The 24,952-nt window shown below is 43.8% G+C and overlaps 1 protein-coding gene and 2 long non-coding RNA genes across 5 annotated transcripts in view; 1 reads left to right on the forward strand and 2 right to left on the reverse strand.

Moving 5' to 3' along the window:
• Positions 1-24,952, reverse strand: part of LOC6495293 (Krueppel-like factor luna) — a 134,279-nt gene that overhangs the window by 28,858 nt on the left and 80,469 nt on the right. The gene's annotated exons all lie outside the window — the stretch shown is intronic.
• Positions 18,933-19,491, forward strand: LOC116654783. Its single transcript, XR_004309999.1, has 3 exons — positions 18,933-19,062; positions 19,110-19,187; positions 19,250-19,491. It is a non-coding gene; the product is annotated as an uncharacterized LOC116654783 (long non-coding RNA).
• On the reverse strand, positions 24,049-24,573 carry LOC116654784. Of its 2 annotated transcripts, none has more exons than XR_004310000.2 (2): positions 24,447-24,573; positions 24,049-24,352 (listed from the first exon to the last, which is right to left on the reverse strand). It is a non-coding gene; the product is annotated as an uncharacterized LOC116654784 (long non-coding RNA). The 2 variants fall into 2 exon arrangements; XR_006507312.1 differs by having other exon boundaries at positions 24,414-24,474.

A 24,952-nucleotide genomic window follows, 5' to 3' on the forward strand; every position in this document is an offset into this window, starting at 1 on the left:
TGTTCTTATTTGGCATGACAACACGGCTCGAAGCCTGTGAGTCCTTGGAGGCTCTTTAAAGCTGACGTCACATGTTTGGCTTTAACAATTAGTTGGCCAGTGCGAGATGTTTTACGAGGCCAAGTCTGCCGACTGCCTGATAATCGGGCCAAAATAGGAAGAGCGTGTGGCGGGAGCGAGTGGGGAGAGCATTTTATCGCTTCACTAAGGCCACAGTTTTTGTGGCACAATTATGTGAAAGCCAGCCATCCAGTCAGCCAGTCAGCCAGCCATCCAGACAAGAGAGAGCTCCAGAAGACATAAACAAATACATCGCCAACGAGCAGAGGAAAGCGAAATTTAATATGGCGCCATCTTGGTTTCGTCGGCAGTCTTCTAATAGGCTTTACTTTCCCTCCTCCTGCTCTGTCGCTTCCTCGTCCTTGGCGAATTCCGCAGCAGCAAATAAAACAAAAGGACCCCACTCCTCATGTGTGCTGTGCCTGTGCATGTGTGAGGTCGAAAAGGCAGGACCTCGAAGGTATTCTGGGCTTTCAGCGCCTTGCGGCTTTTAAGCGGCTTTGGCAAATTGTTGGGACCACATACAGTCGATGGAGGAGAGTCGCAGTCGCCCCTTAAATATTTTTCATATGCGGCTTTTCGCGCCTGCAAATATGCAATAAAAATTTCTTTTACAAGCCACCATGAATTTCCGTAGGTAGGCGATTAAATTTATAGACCTTCTTGCCCAGGCCACATAATTTAGCATTTTAAGCGGCAATCCAATAGAAATTCCATAAAAAGACGCACTCGACGGGGTGGCGACGGCTACGGCGAAGGCGACTTGACGATAATTGAATTAAATTATAGCCCCCATCTCCACTCTCGAAAGAATAAGCGCCCACGGTTATTGGAGATTTCAGTTCCTTTCTGCTTTTCTATTTTTTTTTTTTTGGGTCCTGGCTGGCTAATCCTGGCCGTGGGATAAAGCTACCTCAAAATCAAACTCGGAATACTTTCCGCAAACTTTTTGCAGCTCGCAAATTTACATAGCAGATAATAAAATGATGTTGAATGTCGGAGTTTGGAGTTTGGACACCCCAGCTCCCGCTCCAGCTCCACCCCGGCATACCCCGGTTCACTATGCCTTTCCCCTCTATTTCTCGATTATTCCCGGGCATCATCATCAGCATCCTCGGCGAGCGTCAACATTTTGAAAGCACTTAAACCGTTTGTTCGTACATGCAAAGTACGCAAAGTGTAAGCACAAAGGGATGCCCCTTGTAGAACCATGCCGCCCATCCCAGAACTCTCTAGGACTTCCAACCACCACCCCAGCACTTTCCCCCCCTTCGGGCATCAGCGACTGCATTCATGCATAGACAACATTTCATTTTTCTTCTCGCAGCTCGATGCTGGCGGCAATTTTTGCGTTGAAAGAAAACAGACAGAGGGATTTTCCAAGGGCGGGAAGATGGTTTTCCCAGCAAATCTGTGCGGGAAAATTTACGCAGCTACTTAAAAACTATGCAGGCTTTAGCAGCCAAAACCCCGGCGGCTTGGAAACATGGCCCGAATCTTGCTCCATCTTGGAAGTCCAAGAACCCCGGCATAATCCAATTCATGAAGTTGAAAGTCTGACAGATCGGGGGCATTGAGGGGGCATTCTGGGGAGGCTAGCGCAGCAGCCAGCTGTCTGCGCAAATTTGGCGTAAATTTAATTTTCAAATAAACTGCAGTCCTCCCCAAGGCCACAGAAATTGTGAAAGAAAATCCAACAAAAAAAAATAATAAAATAATAATAAGGGAAAAGGGGATGTGCTGGAAAGTATTATGCAGTGGGTTGTAGGAAAAATATTCAATGCATTGCATTTACATCTTGTTATCGCTTGATTAATTGTCATTGTCAGTGTCAGGCGGCAGCCTGCACTTTTTGGGGACGGGGGCGTCCTCGCCAGGACTCGGAGAGCGGAGGACTCTGTGGCGGGGGATTGCATGAGAATGACATGAAGCGAACTTCAAAGGCAAAAGTTTTCCTGATTGGCAGCTTTTGCTGCGATTGCGACTGGCGGCTGATTAATTTCCGCCTGGCTGGCTCCTAATTGAATGCCGCTTGTTTAGCCAACTTCCTTCCGTCTTTTTGGTTTCAGCCAAAAAGCGAGAAAAAAATATGTAGCGTCTGTACATATAACCGAAAATAAAGATGAAACCGTAGAGATACATACATTTTAACACGCAATTATCGCACCAGGCAACCATAGGCCACGCACGCGTGCACAGCAAACAATCCAGAATGGCAGGATGGCAGGATGTTGCGATGCCTGAGTAGCAAGGATCCGACAACCAAAACAGCCTGAATCCAAGTGAGAGGCAAATTGGCAAACAATTTGCACCAGAACGGAAAAACACTGACGGCGGCCGAAATTTGTAACTCATTTTGTGAGCAAATTAAGTGCCACCCCATCTCTCCCGCTACCCCCAGGAAACCCCCAAAACCAGGTGAGAAACCAGGGGCAACCAGGGTGCCAGGAGCTGTTAGCCCTTTAATGTTTGGGCGCATAAATTTGGCCAATTTATTTTGCGGAGAACAAAGCTCAAGGTGGCCGTAAGCAGCCCCAAATACAAAAAAAAGCACAGAACCCGCCAAGCCATTCCAACCTCTCACCCAAATAAACGCAGTAAATTAGAATTAGACGCGGTGGGCAATTTTATTGCAGACACACCCCACTTTGGGGGCTGGTGGTGGTGGTGGTGCTACTGGTGGTGTGGCCACCATACAACTTTTAATGACTTGAATTATGGGTAGTGGCTGGCTGGCTGGCTTGTGGGCCTGCCTCTTTTTATGATTTCTTTTAATATTTTAATTGTGGTGTAGATAAGATACGAGTGGATGCAAACAACACATTTAGATATCTGCCGGATACGCCAAGGGTCAAGGGGCATTCGGTCAACAAATTGGCCAACAAAATTTACTAAATTGTATATCTTTAAGGGCCGACTGTTCTGTATCCTTAAAATTCTGCTCCACTTAGGATGACTTCAAAGAAATCGATTAGGAAAATTCAATTTCCAACTAATAAAATGTAATTCCTTTTTCATTATCCTTCACGTGTTGTAGCTGCGAACTTGAGTCGTGACTTGCATTTTCCTTCAATTATTAGACAGCAGAATCTTCGATGGAATTTCAATTAAAATGCCATTCGATTCCGCTTTCGTCTCCCCAGCTACTAGTTCTCAGATCCCAGCTCCTAGCTTCTACCTCCCAAGCTTCTTGTTTTTGTCACCCAAATAGAGGAAAGACTCCAGGACTCACCTCATTTTGGAAGAGGAGGATGAGGATGATGGCAACTTTTAATTGGCAACAAATTTTGCTGTTGCTGTTGCCAAAAAGTGCAAAATCCAAATGGAAACTTTCGGCTGGCATGTGCACGAGCATGAGGCTATGAAAATGAAAGTGTTGCTCTTAATTAGCTCATTAAAAGTTCATAATGACGCCGAGCCATTGAAATAATGAAACTATTTGGTATACGTATGTAATTGAAACTGCCAATTTCATTGCAGAAATCCTGATTGCCATTTATTGCCAGCTGAATGCTGAGGGCTGGAATGCCGGCAATGAGTATGAATGTATGAATTTCAACTGAATGCAAAGCGAAGAGCCATCAGCCATCCTGTTCCGGACAAGTTATTGTTTTCCCAACACGAAAACTGACCGACAATGGCTGGGAGGAAAAACAGCAGGAAGCCAAGTGCGAGAATCGTTTTTCTCCTCTTTTCTTTTCCTTGGCACTTTTCCTTGGCTTCGACTTGTCCTTTAGGAGCCGAGCCGGGCCGGGGCTTATTGTTTTGTTCAAGTGCGAGGAAAAACGACTGGAAAAGCGACGACGACCTGCAGTGAAAATCGATTGAACAGCAAGTCTGGCCAAAACAAATGGGGGGAAAGAAAGTGTGGAAATATTTTCACAGCTTGTTATGAACACATCGAGATGGCTCCCTTCAAGTATTCCAACTATAGTACTCGTAGGTAACAACAATCCTCTCATAAACTTTCCTCCTGACAAACGAAGAGGAGAATCCTTTAGTTTTCTGGGTCTCAGGCTTCTCAGTCCTGTCCTCCTGGCTCGTTGACATGCATATTAATGATACGAGCTTGTCCGGCCGGAGAATCCGATTCTATTTGGCCGGTACACTGGTCTGCACAAATATTTTCATTAAAATTGGAAAAGTTTCCGTCTGTCTGTTCGACTGTCAGTCAGTCGGACTAAACTTTGCCCGCGGCCAAGTCGGAAAAGCGTTTTAAGTTCTTTTCCCAGAAACTTCGGGGTTAACTTTTCCTCAGCCAATCGAACGGCCAGTTCTCTAGAGAAGCGAAGGATGAAGAACTCGTTCCTGCAAGGACACTGGGAATTATCAGGCCTTAATGCGCCGGGGCAAATCTGATTAAGCTGCGCTAATTGTTTGCACTAACCAACTGTGACTTCAACAAGCCGAGAAATGCAGCCAGAAAGGACAGTTTTGCAGCTTCTCCTTTGAGTCCTTGCCATCCTTGTGTCTGTCGTGCTATCTCCTCGCTGCCCCCCTTTCTGGTTCTTCTATTTTTTCCTTTTATGATGAATGAGCTGAAACTGGCGGCGGAAAAAGAACAGCACGGCCAAATAAAAGAGCATCCCTTATGAGGCCTGCTGCTGCTGCTCCTGGCTCCTCCTGGCATCCCCTCTATTCCTCCTAATGTACATAAATTCCAACATTTGCTCATTTTAATGGGCATATTTTTGTCATTTTACAAAAGTTTTCGCAAAATGCAAAGAGCAGGCGAAGCGTCCGGCCCAGAGGGGTGGTAGAGGCCGCCTGGCATGGCCTGGATGCAATGTAGACTTTTCCTCCACCATGTGCGCACTTATAAATTTTTTAGAGCGCAGGGATTTTCCATAAGCACAAACATGCAGCGCCGCCAGTTTGCATTTGTATGCTCCACGCTTGAATCTGTGAGAGCTGTGGGGGTGGAGTTCTAAAGCGGGTGCTGGCTCAGGATTGCCTGTCGTCGTCGGCATGCCACAGAAAACACTGGGAAAACTCTTCAAGGCAGGCTCATGCACTGAGGGAAATTAGGATGGTCTATGGCTTCAAAAATCTAATAAACAGATGAGCCAACTATACCAATAATACCTACATCCTTTAGATAATAACTTATAATATTCAAAGGAAAACGTCTTGATTTTTTTGCTCTGTATTACCACATATAGAGACAGGCGGCAGACAGACATAGAGTTAGATGGGTTGTATGGAAAAACTGGAAATGGCTATAGGGATGAGGGTCTGGGGAGAAGGGTAATGGGGTCTGAGGGGAGAATCTGCCAGCAGCCAGTTGGTTGTCGTGCCGCTTTGTCTGCTACTGTCTGGGGCTGTGGGTGCCGCTCTTCTCCTGGGCTCTACGAAGGCTCTTCTTAGTGGCGCTGTTGGGTGAAAAGCTGCGGCAATGCCTTTATATCAAATGCGGTTTTTATTTCACTGCAGCAGCCACAACAACAGAGGCAGCTTAGGCAGCGTGGCATTTAAGCCGCTTTCCGATACGGCTTTAACGAAACACTTTAAGGCAGCAACGGAGCGCGATTATTTGCCATATCAGGCCAACTGGGCGTATGCGTAATGAGCGCAGTTTTTGCCTCATTTCTAATATCCTGCGTGGAGCAAACAATGCCCCTTATTCTGTTGCACTTTCAACTGAAGTTGGTCGGTTTGAGTTGGCAGTTGGCAGTTTCTGTTCTGGTTGCAACTTGCCAGTGGGTGCAATGAACGCTCAAACAGACAAGCGGAAAACAGAGAGTGAGCGAAGTTTATTTGAAAAGTTGGCGGGATGGCAGAGTGGCGGTGGGAAAGTGGTGGGAAAGTAGGCGTAATCATTGTAAAGGCATTATTACAACTTTTCATTCAGTTTGTTTCATTCGCTGCCTTTTTAATATGCCAGATACATGCAGAGAAACTCAGCACCCCAGCACCACAGTATCTCTGTATCTGTTTTGGATCCCTGGGGCGAGGGGGTGGTTTTCCTTGGGGGCTGAGGCCGGTGGGGCGACGGGAAGCACAATTCCATATTAACAACTTGCCATTGCGACTCCGTATCATTTTACGCTACGAGGATACAACTCCGAGGGCGAGAAATGTTTGTGCATTTCATTCATGGCGCAGAAAAGTATGCTGGGAAAACTGCAAATGCAATGCAAACTATGAGTCTGCGGTGAAAGTGGAGAGGATAGTGGAGTGGATGGTTGCTGGAAGAGAAATGCTTTGGCAGGATCTCCACCACCACTACCGCCACTACCACCACCAGATACAACCACTGATTAATCCACGAAGAATGACAGGCTTACTTTAATTGCAACGCGTTGCCAGATATGTTTTCCAATAGACTCGACTCTTCTGGACCGAATTGAACGCTTACAAACGCTGGGGATGGGAGGGCTTGTGGCATGCCCCCCGAACCAATTTACCGCAACGTCATCATAACCGTAAAAGTTAAATGCGCATAAAAGCGTCAGAAGCGCGCTAAAAGGATATTCATGCAACAATTTCATGCCACGAAAAATGTTCGCATTTTTTCCATCCTGTTGTTGTTTGCCTCTTCTGCTGTTGCATAATACATATAATAAAAATGAAACTCGCCTCATAAACTCTATGGTTGTTGGAGCTTACCGAGTCGACTCAAAGGGTTTTTTTGTTTTTTTTTTCGACAAATTACTTAAATTACTTACGAGCGAATTGTTTTATATTAGCAGCGGAATTCCCCCGAATTAAGTGAAAATGATGTTGAAAATTACCTGGAAATATGAAAATAAAAACAATTATTAGTTAAAGGGATATGAGAAGTTAATTATAGTATGCTTTCTGGAATGGGGAAATGGCAGCAAAATTTCTTAGTTAGCTGTGGCATTTCAAAAATGTGTCCAAAACTGTTTTTTTGATTTACTGCGGGAAGGAACAAGGGAACTGCAACAGAACCAACAAAAACCGAAAAAAGGGAAACATTTTCGCATGAAACATTTTTGTTTATGGGCTCACTTTTCCCCATCCTGGCCCAGTTTTCCCTCTAACTCGCTGTATAGGAAAATTTATGAGCATGTGCGTTGCATTTGCTTGACAAATTCGCATTGTTTTTGCATTTCGGCCAGCGTTGAAAAGGGCTGGGGGAATATTTTTCGACCGGACAATTTTTGGAACAATTTTCCGCCGCTGCCGGTTCGGCCGGTTCTTGCTGGCTTTCATCGCTTTTCACACAGAACTGTGGCAAATACTTTCCTCCATTTCCAAATTCAACACTTTTTTCTCCACTATCCACTATATTCCCATGTCGACTCCCTTTGACATGTTTTCTGTTTGTTTCGGTTGAACAATTAAACAAAGCAAAATGCAGACAATTGAAAAATGCCATCATGCAGCACAGTAGAGAGAAGGCCTTTCGTGTTGGCCATAAAATGCGGTCAGAATTGGGCAGCCAGTGCCATAATTAAAAGCCATTTACAAAACGCTGCCTGCCAATAAATATGCAAAACACACACCCATCACAGCACAGACATTTCCATATCGATGCTATTCAATAATAATTCCATCAAAGAATTATTATTGAGAGGCGCAGCAAACATTCGTCAATCGATGTTTGCCGCACTGATGAATTGAAATGGAAATGCTATATAGGAATGGGAATCGGAATGGGAATGTTGATGCTTTGAAGTTCATTAAACTCTGCTACGCACAAGACGCCTACGCATAGTTTTGCTGCGATTTTGTTACGGGATGGGGCCAAGGGAAGTTGTGGGGGCTTGTGGTGCCACTTGACTTGCTCACGACGCACTTAGACATTCTAAACATGATTTCTGGCCCGCGGCAAGTTGTTGCTTCTCTCTGTCTCTCCACGGCTACCCTTCTCTGTCCGCCAATAGGTGTATGGCTTGGGGACGTCCAGGCACGTACTTTGACATAAGCTGCCATATCGGCAGGCCGACTTCTCCAGAACCCTCACCTCAATGAGCCAAGCCAAGGGATATTGGCTTACAATGATGGTTGGTAGAATAATTCGATGGGATTTGCTTTTATTCTAGAGCTAAGGAAGGAGCTATAATTTCTATAGATTACACTAGGCATAGAACCAGTTACTTAATAATAAGATTAACAAAAACAAATCCTTCAAACTCAAAACCCCTATAATCTTAGCCTCTGTTGTAAATAAGAATAAAATCAGAGGGGGGACTACATTTAAATTAAACAGACAAGCTCGGCCCGGCCCCAAACCCCACTCCCCTTGGCAACCCACCCTGGCGAGTCCCTTTGTCTCGTACACCCATTTCATTTTATTTCTATATAAGTCGCCACAGATCTTACGTTCTTACCCCTGCGTAGGCGTTCGGAATTTTAAAATTCTCCGATATCCAGCTTCGACTGGAAGTTGGGGCCAGGACGTGCCTCTATTTTGAGAGTTGTGGGCCAAAACATTTCATAATAATAAATCAGGAATACGAAAATAGCAATCGGATTTAAAGCAGCAACAAAAATGCACAAAAGTTGAGTAATTTTTGCCCCATGCCCCAAGCCCCATGCCTGGACAAAATGGCAAAAATATCGCCCATAAACTGGTAATATTTTATTGGAATTTTTCGCCAACAATGTTATGTGTTTATAATTTATTTACATTTCCGCTCTCATTGGCCATAATGCGAAATTGTGCTTATTAATAATGAGTGGGGCTTACAAATAGGATTACACACGCCTCCTCTCCGAATCGATGAGCGTTAATTATGCAAGCAAAAAGCAACAATAGCTACGAAATGAGCTTAAACAGTGCACTCTAAACTTAAAGGTTGCAACTAAGGGTCGGTGGCAGTGTGGCAGAATCTATTTGAATAGATTTCAGGCTCATTGAGCCGGAGGGATGGAGGTGGGATGGAGGACATCCGTCAAGGAGCAGGCCAAATCGAAAAGCACTTAAGATGCCAAACGGAGCGCTTCTTCCAGGAGCATCCACAATCAGTCAGGAACCAACCTCACAATATATATAAACACAACACCAATGGATGGCGGTATGCTTTAGCGTTTATGGCATCCCATCAAAAATACTGGGAAGCGAAAAAAAAAATGGAAAGCATTGAGAGTACACCATCTCAAACAGCTTCAAAGTCAAAGTCTCAAATGCATTCGAATGCAGCGATGTGTGTTCAATATAAGAAGTGCGTTCACCTGGCCGGGATGGAAGGAGGTGGCTGGGTGGTTACCTCCATCCATCCTCCTGCAAATATGTAGTTCAAAATGTGTTTGCATTCGCTTCCTTTTCGCAGAAAGGAGAGCTCACAGCTCAGAGCGAACACCTGAAAACTGTTTGCGGTGTCTGCAAATATGCAAAGTATAAATACGCTGATGATGGATTTCGCCTGATGGTGGCAGGTCGAGCCAAGGCCCGGCAAATACAATTTAATACGAAAATAATGTTGCAACATTCAACCGGATGATGAGAGGGAGGGCAGGAAGGAGGGCAGGCGACAAGGAGAAGGACTGGGGCCACTTGCAATTTTAATAAACTTCTCAACAAGGCGGCAACATCAACAACAACGATGCCAACAACTGCCAGTGAAATGAAATAAAAGGAGAATCAGTGGCACAACACAGCGCAGCATAGAACAGCACAGCAGAGAACAGCGGCACTTGAGACATTGAAAAGGTTCCATAAATGAAAATTCACTTCGCATAATAATGCGAAATTGTAATTATTTTGTCCGCATGCCAAAGAACTCGAAGCCAAAGGAATGCGGCACCGATTGAGCAAAAGAGCGGATATCCTTCTTAAAACGAAAGCATCCATCGTCCATGGCAGCGGCAACAGTTTGGCAAACAGAGAGCAAAATAACGTTCAAAGATATACATTTCATCATAAAGGAATATATATTCAATATTTAAGTATTCTTTTGCAGTGCAGAGTCTGTAGGAAGACAGGAACGAGAGCAAAGGCCAGACAAGTGGGCAGTGATGAGTAGGACGACACAATGCCACAATGCAATTACAATGGGTCAGCAACAGCACCAGCAACAGCAACAGCATCAGCAACTGCAACATCAACTGCTTCCCATTGCGTGACGCTGGCAGCCTTGAGGCATGCCACATAGGTGGACAGTCAAATTGCCTACACAATGGGCGGCCAGCCCTTGGACTCTGGTCCCCCTTCATGTATGTATGTAGAAAAATATTTTCTGCAATTATTGCTGCAATCACTCTTTCCAGCCAGCAGTCTCCCAGTCTCACGCAAAAGCGGAAATTTTAATTTCACTTGCAACTCGCGTGCTCCCGATTCGCTTCGGCTCGTAATGAGCGTGGAACACACTCGACTGCCACCGTGATGCTGTTGCATTAATGCAATTAGGGGGAGTCTCAGTTTCAGTCACAGTCTCAATTCGAATATGTCGGAGAAGCACACGAAGAAAATTATATTTTAAATTATACTCCAAGACTTAGAACTTGATAGAATTTGTACGGAAAGAGTTCTATAAATAGCATTAGAATAAACATTAGTTCCAAAGTCTCTACTATTTTTTCACTGTGTCTTTTTAGCAGACATGCCATTGCACTTGAAATGGGTTTGTGGGACATCTGGAAGAGCAAGTGTTGTACTCAGCGCCCCCTGTTCCGCCTACCGGAACACTTTATCCCCTCGTCTTAATCGAATCAACACACTTGACAATGTGGCGTGAAAAAATCTTGCTACAGCATCAATTTTCATTTATGAGGCAAGCAGCTTGCAGGTGAAGGCGGCCGCAAAATGAGCGAATCAGGAGACATCAGGAGATGCTCCCAGAGGGGTGGCTGGATGTTACGCCTCCTGTTCAGTCCCTCCCCCACCTTGCTGCCAAGGACAAGATGTATGTTGGGGCGCCGTTGTGTCACATTATCGTGCTGTGGTAACATAAAAAATTCACCAACTAATTTGTGCGAGGCGCAAGGACAACAGCAAGACATCCCAACATGGGGCAGGCCACAAGACACACCTCTCCCCGGCCTCTTCTGCCTGCCCCGCCCCAATCTACCGCTAATTTTATGACAAACGACAGACAGGAGAGCTGAGGAAGGAGCCCTCCTTCATCACCTGGCACATCGTACATCAATTTGGAGGGCAGCGACAGGAACGAAGCCGAAGCCGAGGACATGCCTCATAATTCTTAACTAGCTGAGAGCAGTCAGTCGCCAGTTCAAAGATAAATGGCCAAGATGGTTCTACAAATGGTTTTTTTCGTTTCGTTTTTTATAACGAGTAGTATTTTGGGAGGAGAATGGCATCAAGGCAAGTCTATTTTATTTATGAGTGTTTGAAACTTTTAGCTGAATTTTTATTGGAGCTCTGATTCGAATTTATGAAGTGAGTTTAGTTATTTCAGGCCATCCCCCCATATTGAGCTCTATACCATTTCAAACTTGGTTATTTAAACTTGAATGAAAAGCTTTAGAAACTATCCAAAAACCGCTTGAAGTGTGCTCTACTTTAAATATCAACTTAAATAGCCCAAAGTGTGGCATCACACACACATCCACTATATGGTGTATAGGCACTGCCATTCCACCTGGCAAACATCAGACATGAGTCAAAGTGAAATAAAAAATAATTTACATTTAAATGAAATATTTTATACTTTATTTTAAGTATTTTCTCATGCATAAAATTGGCATTTTTGCACTCACCGACCCGACCCGTTCCACTTGCAGAGGCATTTCTGGCCATTCGGAAAGCGGAAGGCCATGAGCAGAAAGCCCACTCCAATTCGCCGACCCTCTTCATCAAATTTCCCGCAAAACATAACCTGAGCCTGGGTCGCATCAAATACCAACAACGGTTCTACCTTTACAGGATGAACAACAACAACAGCAACAACAACAGAAAAAAGGACAAAAAAAAAAAGAAAAAGAGGGAAAATGAAAAGTGGAAAATGTATTTTCAACAAATAACCCACAAATTTTACAGCTGCCGTTTTCATGTGGCTTCAGCTTCAGCTTCGGCTTCGGCGCCCCAAAAAAAAATATGTTGTATTATTAGAAAGTCAAATGGAGAAAATGGCCCCAACAACAAAGCGAAGGGTGGCAAAAAGTCAAGGACGTCCTGCCAGACAAACAAAGAACAGAAAAAAAAGGACAAGCCGCCATTACGGCGGATGTAATGGGAAGAGGAAGAGCAGGTCTTATCAAAAAAGCCTACGCACGACCGATTGTGGGTGGGTTTTGCGGAGCTTCTAGGGGTAGTTACTGGCCCCCGAATAGCTCCTCGAAAAAAAATCAAGTCAGAGATAGAGAGATTGGAGAAGGATGGACAATTCCATTTAATGATGGTTTAGTTGCTCGGCTCCTTCTGCTTCCTTCTGCTCTGCAATTTGCAACATTTTTGAATAGTTAATTAAGTGCGACGTGTTCTACTTAGGGCTTCGAATAAAGAAACTGTTGCTGCCCGGAGGGGAAATGAGGAAGCTGGCCTAGCTGACTCCACGACTAGCTCATACTCTTTGTGGAGTAATGACTCAATCAGGATCAATAGTTTATCTCCTAATTCAACTACAAAACTGCGAAAATATTCATAAATATTCGAGTATGCTTTGAAGGGAAATCTCCGACACCTGCTTAAAGCGGTAATTTGGACGCAGAAGTTTCCTGAAGGAGAATTACTTACAAAGTCGGGGGACTTTCGCGTGGCAATTTCGCGGGCTCACTCAGCTAAATTGCTTCGCTAAGCGTGACAACAAAGTACTGCCAATACCGCCCATGGGTTTTCGGGGGGCGTGGCACTTAAGTACGCACAAAGCGTCTGCTTTAAGTGCCTCAAAATTATGCACAAATTTCAATGGTATTAGTCAAAGTTTGATAATGGCTTCGGCCGTCGACTGGGACTTTGGCGGGCAAAAGGTGTGCGCCATAATTGTTGGCCTGTCTGACACTTGATCCCCTCTCAGTTGGCGCTGTAAAATGTTTTAATTTTTCTATTATTTCAGCTGGCCATAAAACAGGACGACCAGGAGGCGGAGGATTTGGGGTTGGAACTCATCAAATTAGCAATTGTTGCATATTTCCCGAGCCTAAGCTCTTTGTAATTAGAACCGCCTTCTGTTTCGAGTTCCAGCCACCTGCGGGGTTTGAATTTGTATTTTGTGTTTGTACTTTGAGGAGGGTTAGGAGATGGAGGCCCAGTTGTTTCAAAATTCGGTTCACAGAATCCGGGATCCGATGGTCTAGACGCGGGACATTGAAGTTGCCATGGGGAAGTTACTTGGAGGCGGCGCACAAAAGCCCGGCTATAAATAATTTAATTGCCCAGGCCACAAAAGGCCGCCGAAGAGCCAGTGGAGACCCCGGGGGCCCAGTGCATACTAGAGAATATGTCAATAAGCCCCCGCCCAGGCCATTGATTATTTACACAAATTATTGCGTTGCCCTGGCGAAATCGGCGAACCGTTCCTTAAGATGGCGACACGAGCTCCAAACTCAAACTCAACTCGAGAGCTAGAAAGCTAAGCCAAATCAGGGCCAAGTATTTCCCGGGAAAGTCAATCAAGTGGCTTGCTTGCTCACTCCATTCTTTGGGGGTGTTAAATTTCAGATTTAACTAGCTGGAGGTGCTACATGAAAATACCATAAAAAGGGCTTTTCATTTTGGTTTAAAGAGTACTTTTTTTTGGTTAAAGTGCATCAGCAATTGTTTATTTATCCTAAAATGATTTTTTATTGCATATTTCGCACTCATTGATTCGATTTATTTGCTATTTACATTGCAAGCAATCAATTTTTCAGCTCCGCTGGCTGCGCATCTGCAAATAATTGTGTGCAAATGTTAAAATGAATTCGCCTAAAGATAAGTAAACAGTGGCTAAAAAAAATATATAACCAACAACCTGGCGAGTGTGCCACCGGAAATCCAATATCATGGCTATCAATGAGAAAAAAACTCATTTCGATAAGCGGAAGCCAGCAAAAAAACATATAAGTAAGCCTCAATTAAACGTCACTTTAGGTGAGTGGTGAAAAAATGTAGTTTATTTGCTCAAAAGTCAGTTACGACTGAATGATGACCAGTAAATTAAAGTCGGTAATAAATAGCCTCTAATGGTGTTAAATTCTCCACTTAACTAGCCATCAGCGAAGTAATTGCCATTTTTTTGCTCAAGTTTTTAAGCTCATCATCAAACGGGTTTTGGCGTTAAACCACAAGTACCGTGTACTCTACACTCTTTACAAAAAGGTGTTGATGCTATAAATATTATTTTTGTGGTGTCAGGTTCAAACGTTTTATGCCCTCGAACGTGTACGAGGATATGTTTGTATTATAAGAGAGACAGAGAGCCCACAGCCAAAAATAAGTTGAAACGAAATAATTCAGACAGACAGTTGCCAAATTTGCAGGTCGCTTCATCGCCCGTCAACTGCCTGTCCCGGCGCCAGAGTCCTTTTGCGTCCTGTCAGCTTGTATTCCAGTGCGATTGTTTGTGTTTCGGTGTCGGTGTGAGTGTCGACTGACATATCATACATCATATTACACGCACGAGCTGCCGACGGGCGTCTGATCCGGGATTTATCAAGCGGATTTTGATGGGAAGGCGGCAGAAGAAGGGCAGGTTGAATTTTTCAACCTGAGAGTTTAACAATTAACCTGCCACGCCTCATCCCGCCGCCACAGCCACCCACCGCCACCGCCCTCCACCACCGACATCTACAATGTCAATAACCCGCTCATTAAGCGGTCTGGCCTGCATACTTCAAGGCGCTACAATATAAATTTCACTTTATTTACTTTTATTTTTATTTCCATGAGTGGTGCTGGTGGTGGTCGGTGAGTGGGTGAGTGGGTGAGTGAGTGAGCGGATGGGCGAGTGGGTGGCTCAAATCTACATAATTGCTGTCGCCGCCATAGACAACGAGCAATAAAAGTGAAGAAAGGACCGAAGAACCAAGGCGAAAGCAAGCCACATAATAATAAGACTTTGCCAACAATGAGGGAACAAAAAAATAAAGAAAACAGGGAATGGAAAGGAAAATGGATGCGGGGGGAAAAAGGAAAAGTAAGTAAATAAAAAACGCGTAAAGTGGGTCAGAAGTGGCATGCAGCGGGTGAAGCGAAACGTTGCATACTTCAGGGCTGATTCTGGAGCTGATTCTGAAGCTGAAGCAATAAAAGCCAACGAGCAGAAGTCCGTCCGTCCGTCTGCCGGCCAGAAGGGGGTTGGTAATACGAAAGTGGGAGAGGGGGAGCAGTTGAGAGGGCAGGGGGTTTCTGGCCAGAATTGAGGACGATTCTTGCCTAGGCCAACAAGCTGTGCGTGCGTTTGCTTTTGCTTTTGCGTTTGCACTCTCATAGTTGTTATTGTTCGGCCAGCTTTTGTTATTGTTGTTAAGCAGCAACAATGGCGACACTTTTACAGTCACAAATAACAGTAACAACAACAATGGCCAGCTAGCAATGTAACTGTAACAACAACTGTAACATCAGTGAGCCATATTTGCCCGCAACAATGGGCCAGGGCCAGTCAGCAAGCCAAAGTTGGCGCCTTAGATGACGTCCATCAACGTAAACACCAGCACACTCGCACACTCGCTGCTCACACACACTGACTGACTCGCCCACTTGCACCCACACAATGGCACCTCGAAAGAAGCTTTCCATTCAGGCAACTCGATGTTTTTAAAGCGGCTTAAAGCCAAGCCGTAGCACATTAATTACAGCAATGAGAGCGCTAAAAGCTTGCCAACAGCATCTGGCTGCTTGAGTGGCAGAAATTGTGCGAATCAGCAGGCCATAAGAGTTCCGCTTGCAATCGGGACATTAAATGGCGGCTCCACTGAAAATAAAAGCTTAAAGGCCCTCTTTAAAAAGATTTTTTAGTGGTATGGTGGCTTGGGAAACTAAACATTCAATTAACAAAGTTCTCTCTTAGATAGTTTCTAATATTTCCACTTCAAAAAGATTCTACTATGCGATATGCAAATTTTCAAATTGGTTACCCCTTTTTTTGGCCTTTCAGCTGAGAACCCTTTCGGGAGCTACTAGTAGTAGTAGTAATGGTAGCCCTGCTGAGAGGGCCTGTCGCAAAAAAGTTGTGTAATTTTCCCATTTAAATGCATTAAGCTACGCCTAAAAAGCCGCCAGCAACAATTTGTATGCCAAACACTAACGCACACTAGCATACACCCACAACATACACACACACACACTCGCAGTGTTTACTTTCATTTTGCATAACATTAGCGACAGGGACAGGTAGCGGCAGGTGGGGTGCCCCACCTTTTCACCTTCTCCGGCATTTTTCACTTTCATCAAACACACACAGAAAACTGAAGAGGGCGCAAAAAAAACCGAAACCGCATAAAAATTGATGAGTTTCGTTTATGGGCTGTGTGTGGTGTGGAGTGTGGGCGATGGTGACACACATGGTGTCCTTTCTTAACCCTCTACTGCCTCACTTTGCTGCATGCATTAGGCACGCTCTACTTAATCGCAGCGCTCATCAATATGTAAGAGTGCCAAGTTTTCCAGAGAGAGCAAACACAAAAGCAACATCAACACAGGCAGAAGCAGGCAACACCAGCAACAGCAACAGCAACAGCAGCAGCAGCAACATCAACCGACAGGAGCAACACCAAAGGCAAACAGAAATCCTTGTATACAAATTAGAAAAGCAAATTGACGGGCGGCGAGGGGGCCGGCAAAGGAAATGGGTTGAGTCGGGCCTGGTGACAGCACATAAATATTTATTAAAGATGAAGAAGGTCTCAGCGATATCCTTGCAGTCCTGCAGCCTGCATTAATATCCTGTTGCCATGTGTGTGTGTGAGTTTCGATCTTCAGATAAAAACGGGAAATTACCAAAAACCAGTGACAACACCAAAAAGGGAAACACAAGGTGCCGACAGCATAAACTTTCAAACTTTTCCAGTGACTGGACCCAAAAACTAAATCCCTCCGCCACTCCACTACCATATCTATATTTTTTTCATCCTTTTTTGTTAATTTTATGACGGTCCCTTTTAGGAAAGAGTGACAAAACTATTAGCATATGGAGGGGTCTCTGGCATACCCCAACCCGCACAGACTGCCCGAATAAATTCTCCACCCTCCGTTGAGCACTTAAGGATTGTAAAACAAGGCAATTTAGCATAATGCAAAGGGTTCCATGGAGCCCATGGTCGTACGACCATTTGAATAGTTGTCAAACTCGATAAAATAATGAATTGCGGTCATTTGATAGTTGTTGGGAGTTGTTGGTCGAAACTGTTTGCCTTTGAGTGCGGCCTGTAATTTGGATTAGCAGCCACTGAGAGGGAACAAGCTTTTGAATTTAATTCCATAAGCATTGAGGTCTCAGCTCAGCCATGATGGCCAGAAACGGGTAATTAAGATACCAATTAAATGTGGATTCTAGTTCAGAGTAATCCTAAACAAGTTAAAGCATTAAATGCCGAGCTAGAGTGGCCCATAAAGTTGTCATCATGACGCCATTAATCATTCATCCGGCAAACATACATAGCCTACTTTTCTGGGCCGCGGAATAAAATCAATATTACCGCAAGAAAATTCCCTGCCATTTTTTAAAGCCACGACGACGTGTTCAGGTAAAAAAAAATAAGCAAGAAAAAAAGAGCGCAGAGCAGGTGGTCGGGTCGGGTGGTGAGCGGAAACTGACGGGAACTGACATTACATGCATTAGAAGCTATTAGAACCGTTCGAAAGGATGCGATGGCTGGTGCTCCTGTGCGCTCAGCAGAATCAAAAGCCGGCAAAGGGTTTTGCGCAAAAATCGGTACCGGGGGAGAGCTGTGGGGCCAAAGGCATTCGATCCCCCGCTGATGGCTGCTGTAATCATCGGGCTATAGATAGCAGGACCTGCAAGGAGCAGGAACATCAGCAACAGGAGCAGTCAGGCATAACACACTCGGAGAAATTGTTGTTTCTAAGCTTGCTTGGGAAAATATTATAAACTTTAAGATATGAGGATTAGGATAAAGATTAGACTTTGAATCATACTTGAAATGAGATTGAAAGTCCTAGAAAAGAAACTATTTTCCTCAGTGTCGGACAGACCCGGTAAAAAAGGAAAAAACGTTGACACGGCGCACACTTTGCCGTGTCATTGAACGCCGTAATGGCTTCGGTATCCCGGTGCCACATATGTGTGCCACATACCGGCGCACACTTACAGCTATCTCTGTGGCAGAGGATGTCGGCACATCAGTGTCTGGGAGTGTGTGTGTCTTGGCGTCTGTGTGGAATTTAAATAAATTAATACGCTGTATTAGACACATATTAGCAGAGGAAGAAGGAGATGCTTCGACGAGCGCTTTCCGCACTAGAAATCAGCCAAAAGTTAAAGGTGAAAGTGCATGTGGCATGCCACACACGGTGTGTTAGTAACGGATGAGTGCTCGCCGTAATATCACACACATACCTGTGCCACCCGTGGAGGTAAAAGCCAAGATGTGGAGGCATCCCAGCCAGCTGTTACGGAAATTCAATAACAAATGCATATTTAAGCGACGCAGGAAAGTATCCTTCCAAGGAGGACATAGATGCGGATAAAGAGAGGCAAGTACGAGGAATAAAAAGAGACGGACTACCTACCTACTTGGTTGCAACAAAATTTTAATGACACCACAAATCTTCGTCCTTCGCCGCACTTGAAATTCCAATGCATGCAACTTTTTGCGGCGCAAACTGGAAAATTATTTAATAGAGCAATAAATCAAAGCGAGAGGTGGCAACCCTGGCCGTAGCTGTCGTGATTTTCCCCACAACCCCGTCGAATATATAGGTATACCTTGGAGACAAATGTCGTGCCAGGGGCAAACTTTTAATGAAGGCCTAAGCAAGCAAATATGGCAAAGTTTCTCCTCGACGAAGGCGGCCAGGAAAATGATTTCAATAATCAACAAGAAATAGCGAAGCGCAAAAGTTTTCCCCTTCAAAAAGGGCAAAGTGGATGGGGCCTTTAACGTTTTCTGTAAATTTTCGAAATGGAAATTGAAAGGCAATAAGTGCGAGCAGGAGTTGCTAAATCACCGCCACAGAGATCCACAGATCCAGAGGTTTGTTATACTTTTATTTACCCCTGAACTGGCATAAAATTTAGCAGGACCTCAGTCTCCAGACCCCCTACTTCCCAGCCATGCCAGCCAAGGTACAATGGCAAGAGTCAGGGCATTTTATCAATGTAAGAACTTTATTATGCAATACTTTACGATCTCCATTGAAGCGACTTTATTTATATGCAAGCAAGTGCAATTATAGCCCCCCATTTCCCGGCTCCACGTAGATAAAATCTGCATTGAGATAAATATGCGCAAAGAGCAAACCAATCATCGATAAATTCTGTTTGACAACAGCACGGAACAGATGGAGGACTGGCGGAAGATGGTTCTCGGGGTCTCCGGTACTGGGAGGTCTCAGATCCTGGGGCCAAACCACGAAAAGAAATCAATTTCCTGTGACTCGACTCCAAACATTCGACTCCATTTCTTGCGATTATCCTGATGTTTTTCTTATTCTTTTTTTGTTCGGCGTTTCTTTTTTGTTATTGTATACGGCCGGAGAAGGACCTCCGCGTCCTCGTCCTTTGAATTTGCCTCCACGGCGGCACATTTGCCGCCCCAAAAACTTGTCGAGTCGACTAAACCACTCAAGGCTATATAGCCGAGGACATGGCCCAGGACATGCCAAAGGAATATGTTCCTTTCTGCCATATATTCAAATGTGTATGTGTGTGTGTGCGCGTGCGTGTGAGTGTTAGTGCTTTTCACTTCCTATTACCAAGGTAAACAAAAATTTTATTACCTTTTTATGAGCATGCCGGAGTCACAATGTCGCAACCAGTTGGCAGTCCGCAATCCGTGACAGACAAAGATTCTTAGGGCCAAGGAATACAACAGGGGGAGGGATTTGTTGGAATAGGGAGACAGTGGGAAAGTGGGTGATGGGGATCCTGGCCTGGTACGTTGGGTAAACTATGCATAAACCATAAAAATAGGTAGTAAAAACGCAAGAGTGCAGAAAGAAAGAAAGAGCCACAGAGTACGTCTTCGGCCGCCGTCAGTTGTATAAATTCCATTTGAACTGGATAAATTGAATTTGCAAATGACATCAGAGAACCCCGAGACAGAGATGCAGATAAGATACTTTTGAAGTTCAGTTTGGTCTCGTTTCCTCGCATCTGATAGATGCAGATTAATCAGTTTAAATCCACGATGTGCTGCCTGCCTTTCATCTCGTGAGCCCCTCCTCGCAGCTCCCACACCACATGCCACACGCCATGTGCCTGGCAAGCCATATAAATGGTCTCTGGTCTCTGCCCCGTGCCCCAACCGCTCAGTTCTTTAATTTGGGAATTATCAAGGCTAAATAAATTTGCACATTTTGTGCCCCGCCGTCGAATATATATATATATATATATCTCTATCCGGAGATGAGCGCAAATAATTTACTTACTGTGCGAAAAAGAAGCAGCGAAATAGTGGCATTTTGTGGGCCATCAAGCGAACTGAGTCTCAACTACTCGAGTTCAAAAGCCAACCAGAATTTATACACATTGATATGGCACACACTCACTGGGTATATATAGCTTGTGATTACCCTATTCAAGGGTATATTGATTGTGGTATTCTAATAGACTAATGTGCTTATGATTGGGACCAGCATTAGTGTCAGTTTAGATGAGAAAGGGTATTAAATTATAGTATAGGGTAGCTCCTCCTCGGCTTAAATCTAAAGCACTTATTTATCCATATCTATAAAGCTCTATTAGCACTCCCCAAGGTTAGCAAACAGTTGAAGAAAATAAGAAAACTTTTCATTGTTTTCGGCTATTGTTTGCCGTAGTGTTTGTCGAAGAGTTGGCTTTTGTCGCTGCTGCCTTAATTAGTCACTTGTTTGAAAGCAATTTAGTCTCTTGGCCTGCAAATATTTCATAAATTTATTTTACGAAATGTGCTGTAGATATCGGTCCAGTGAGCTCAGGCCTTTACACATGGCTGGCTCTCGAATTTGAATTATTTTAAGAATTAATTTATAACCAATTGCTAGTTTACCAGTTGTTTGGTTGGCCAGTCGAGTGTGCCAAATGTTCTCCTAATTGGACAGCATCAATAAACAAACTGAACCAGCAACACAGCAACATCAACAGCAAACTGAAAACGCTGTCAGGCTGAAAAATAGATAAAGTCAAGTCGAATGGCCAGAAGGAGGCTCTCGGGGAGGCAGATGCTCAAATTCAGATTTATGTTGTAATTTTTTCCAGCAACAAATGGGAGGCGGCATTGGCGATGACACCCAAATTGCAGTGGAGGAAACGCAGCGAGACCTTGAGCCACAAATCCAACGCTAAATGTGGCAGAAAAAAGTGCATTTGCCCCTCATGTTTTCCTTATAAATAAACAGAACAGGCTCCACTGGCATGCAACCAGAAGAGGCATGCTTCAGAGATTGAGTGGTAATGAGTGGAGGCCTCTTCTTCACTCCAAGGGGCACTGGCAGGGGCACGAGCTGGATGTCTCGGCTGTCGTGATGGGCGTTCTCTCCCCAGATTGCAGCAATTAATCAAAAACTCTTGAATTCAACAGAAAATGCAGCCGGCAGCTGAAAATGTCAGTCAGTGGCAGCGAAAGAAATACGTTTTCGGGGGACTTGCCTCCACATTATACCCCTCCTACCGTTCTGTATATAATTTCTTTCAGTGTCGAAACAAGGTAATGGGGGAGTGGCACAATGGGCCAAAGGGAAAATATATATATTTATATATTCTTGCACTTGTTTCTATCTGCAGAACATGTGTTTGCTGTTTAGCCAGCGGCTGGGATGTAAAATTCTTTGTTTAAGTTTCATTTCATCGCGCCTATTAAACATTTTCTTGACGCCTCTTATTACCATCGCTTTTATTTTTATTTTATTCCTTTTTTATCCCCCTGTGTGTGGGAGTGGGAGTCTGCGTGGTTCGGGGGTGGTTCATAATTTGTGTTTATTTTTAATACAGCTGCTGGCATCCCCGGCTCTAAGCTCCGACCCCCCCATTTTTATGTTTCTGGCTTAATTAAGGAAAATAATTAAGAAATGTTGAAACTTTGCAGATTGTGTTATTATTTATCACTTAAAATAAACAATGTCCCGGCTAAGGCCTTAAATTTGCATGAGGCATACTATTGTAGGGAAACCAATTCGTTCCGAACGGAATTCCAAGGCGAGTGAGTCAATTGCAATTGCTCGATTCGGCTGTAAGCCGTAAACTTTCTTCTCAGAACTTTTCCACTAATTTTCCCTGACTCATGTGCAACTGCACTCCACAGCCGCCAGCCGAGCTGTTCTCCCACATTTAGTCATCTCGGCATCATCGCCTGTTCTTGGCTCTCAATTAGTGTGTGAACCTAGCCGGAATATAAAAAAAATTGTACAAAAAAAATACAGCAATTGCTGGTACTGGAAAATGAGTCAACTTGTTTGCTGGCAGTCACATTCTCACGCAAAAACACATGTTATCGGCTCGGAGTATTATTTACTCGCACGCGTTCCTTATGCAAATTTAATTAGCGGATGGCAGTCTCTTGGAACAAATGGCATTTATCAAGTATACCCCAGACCTTGGCCAGTACATCCAAACATCCAACGAAGAGTTGTTTGGAGATACATCACCTTCGAAAAACTCAACAAAATATTAAATGAATTTATTGTTCTCTTTGTAAAAAGAATAATTAAACTTGGAATTTATAGTTGAGAGCTGTTAAGGTCAGATGAATAAGTAAAACTCAATCAAATGCCGAAATCATCCTCAAGTGCCTGCAATCTGTAATCTGTTCAGGGCAAAAAATCAATTAACTGAATCATTGTGTATCAGTCCATATAAATAAATAATCCAAAGCAAAGTCAAGTGTTTCATCATGGCAAATATTCCACTCCTGAATCTAAATGATTCATTTCAATAAACTAAAAGTAAACTAAGGGGCTTGTCCGACCAACACTCCAGGGCAATCATCAGAACACAAGCCTGTGTGTTTATCTCCGCAAATATGTGAATCATGTATTTAATTGAGATTTCACTTTCGATGTGGGTTTATGATGTGATAGTGATCCGAGGCAATCGATCAGCTGGGAAATAATCTAAAGAATGCCAAGTTAGTGCTGCTCTTGGCATTTGCTCATCCCCGGAGGCGATGACATCAGCTCCATATACTGTCTAACAGTTAAAGCCATTCATAAACCAGTTTGTCAGTTTATCAAAAAAATAATATGCATACCAAGCCATCCGAGAGTTATATAAGCAAAACAAAAGCGCAGCCATATAATACAGATAGAAAAAAATAGTATAATCTGTATTAAAAGAACATTATAATTAACAAAACAGTAAGGGAAAAATATATAAATATTTATACAAAAAATGATACAGTAATGAGGTAACTTTAAGCCAAAAGTGTCACTTTTTTTGTTGCAGTACTGAGAGATGGGTGAGAATATAGCCATGATATCAGCCAACGGAAAAACATCAGCATTATTAGCATATTTTGAAGGCAGGTAGTTGAAATTGAAATTCAATTTCGTTTTCTTTTCAAATTAAAATTTGTTTGTGCTGGAATTTGAATATCAAATTATGTCATTTGTTTGCGAAGCGTCCGACTTTCAGCCCGTTGTGTTGGCTTTGTTTATAAGAAAAACGAACAGATCGTTCGACAAACTGACAGCCAGCAAAAAAATTTATAAAAATACAAAAAACACAAGGAGAAAAACAAAAACAGAGAACCAACAAAAATCTGTTTATAAACAAAAAACTTGTTTCGGCTTCGAGAAGCGCGCCAAAACAGAAAACTGGCCACCAGCAATTCAACTCTTTCAGCCAACTGCTGCAACTTGTCTTCCAGCTGAATGGATTGCCATCGGCGGATATATACCCATACAAGTATCTATATCTATATCTTTATGGCTTTTGTATATATAAAATTGAATTAACTTTGCAATCGATTTACTACGAGGCGGGCATGACGCTGTTTATATTCATAAGAGTAACTGAATACCGACAAAAAATAAGACAGAATAACAACAGAGGGCAGATAAATCAGTTTATTCGGCCAACCAGTTTCGGGCTGAGTATGCGTTTATTTTTAGGCTCGTATACGCAATTTGCAAGCTCGTGAGAAAATCACAAGTCAAAGCTCAAGACCGCTAATTAAGCAGAGAGTACGGCAGATGATGATGACAAAGAACAGGCCATCTAGGGTAGGCATGACCCGAAAATGTGGACACATATCCAAGCCGGGCACTGGGGGAAAAAATGTCACACAATATTTCTAATCAGCTTGGCTTATTTGGCCCTGATAAAGTGGTAATTGATTACGTGTTGGCCTGAAACGAATTATGATTTAAGCCACTATCATGAATGGTATTTAATTTAAGCATATCACACCTGACATTTGATTATTTTTTCTGTGTAACTTACAGAGGTGCAGCTGAGGCTAACTGGCTCCTCCGGCTGGGTCGTCAATCAAAACGAATGCTGGACATGGCCATAACGACTTCACAGTGAACAGTGCAGTGGCCCGGCTCATACAGCGGCAGTGTAGCGGCAAAATGTTCTTTTTGGCCAACATTTTGCGAGGCTGGCTGATGGCTTGCGTAACCTTTTCGGCCAACCAGCCGTTTGCATGAGCATTGCACACCGAAATGCCATTAGAATAAATTACAATCATGGCTTTAATGAATTTCTGACGCCGTGCATTCACACACAGAAAGATAGGGGCATGTGAGGCATGAGGCATGAGACATGAGGCTAGAGACAGAGACAGACAAACTGCGGCACATGAGTCATTAGAGCATCCGCTGTCGCTGGCCAAGCTCTAGCTCCCCGGTGAACAGCCATTGACTATTAACACAAATAGGCAAAATGACTGCGAGTGCGACTGGCAGGTGTTTGGCTGGCAATGCGGCATTACCATATTTAATAAG

This window comes from Drosophila ananassae, chromosome 3L (genome assembly GCF_017639315.1).
Source record: "Drosophila ananassae strain 14024-0371.13 chromosome 3L, ASM1763931v2, whole genome shotgun sequence".
Taxonomy (NCBI): domain Eukaryota; kingdom Metazoa; phylum Arthropoda; class Insecta; order Diptera; family Drosophilidae; genus Drosophila; species Drosophila ananassae.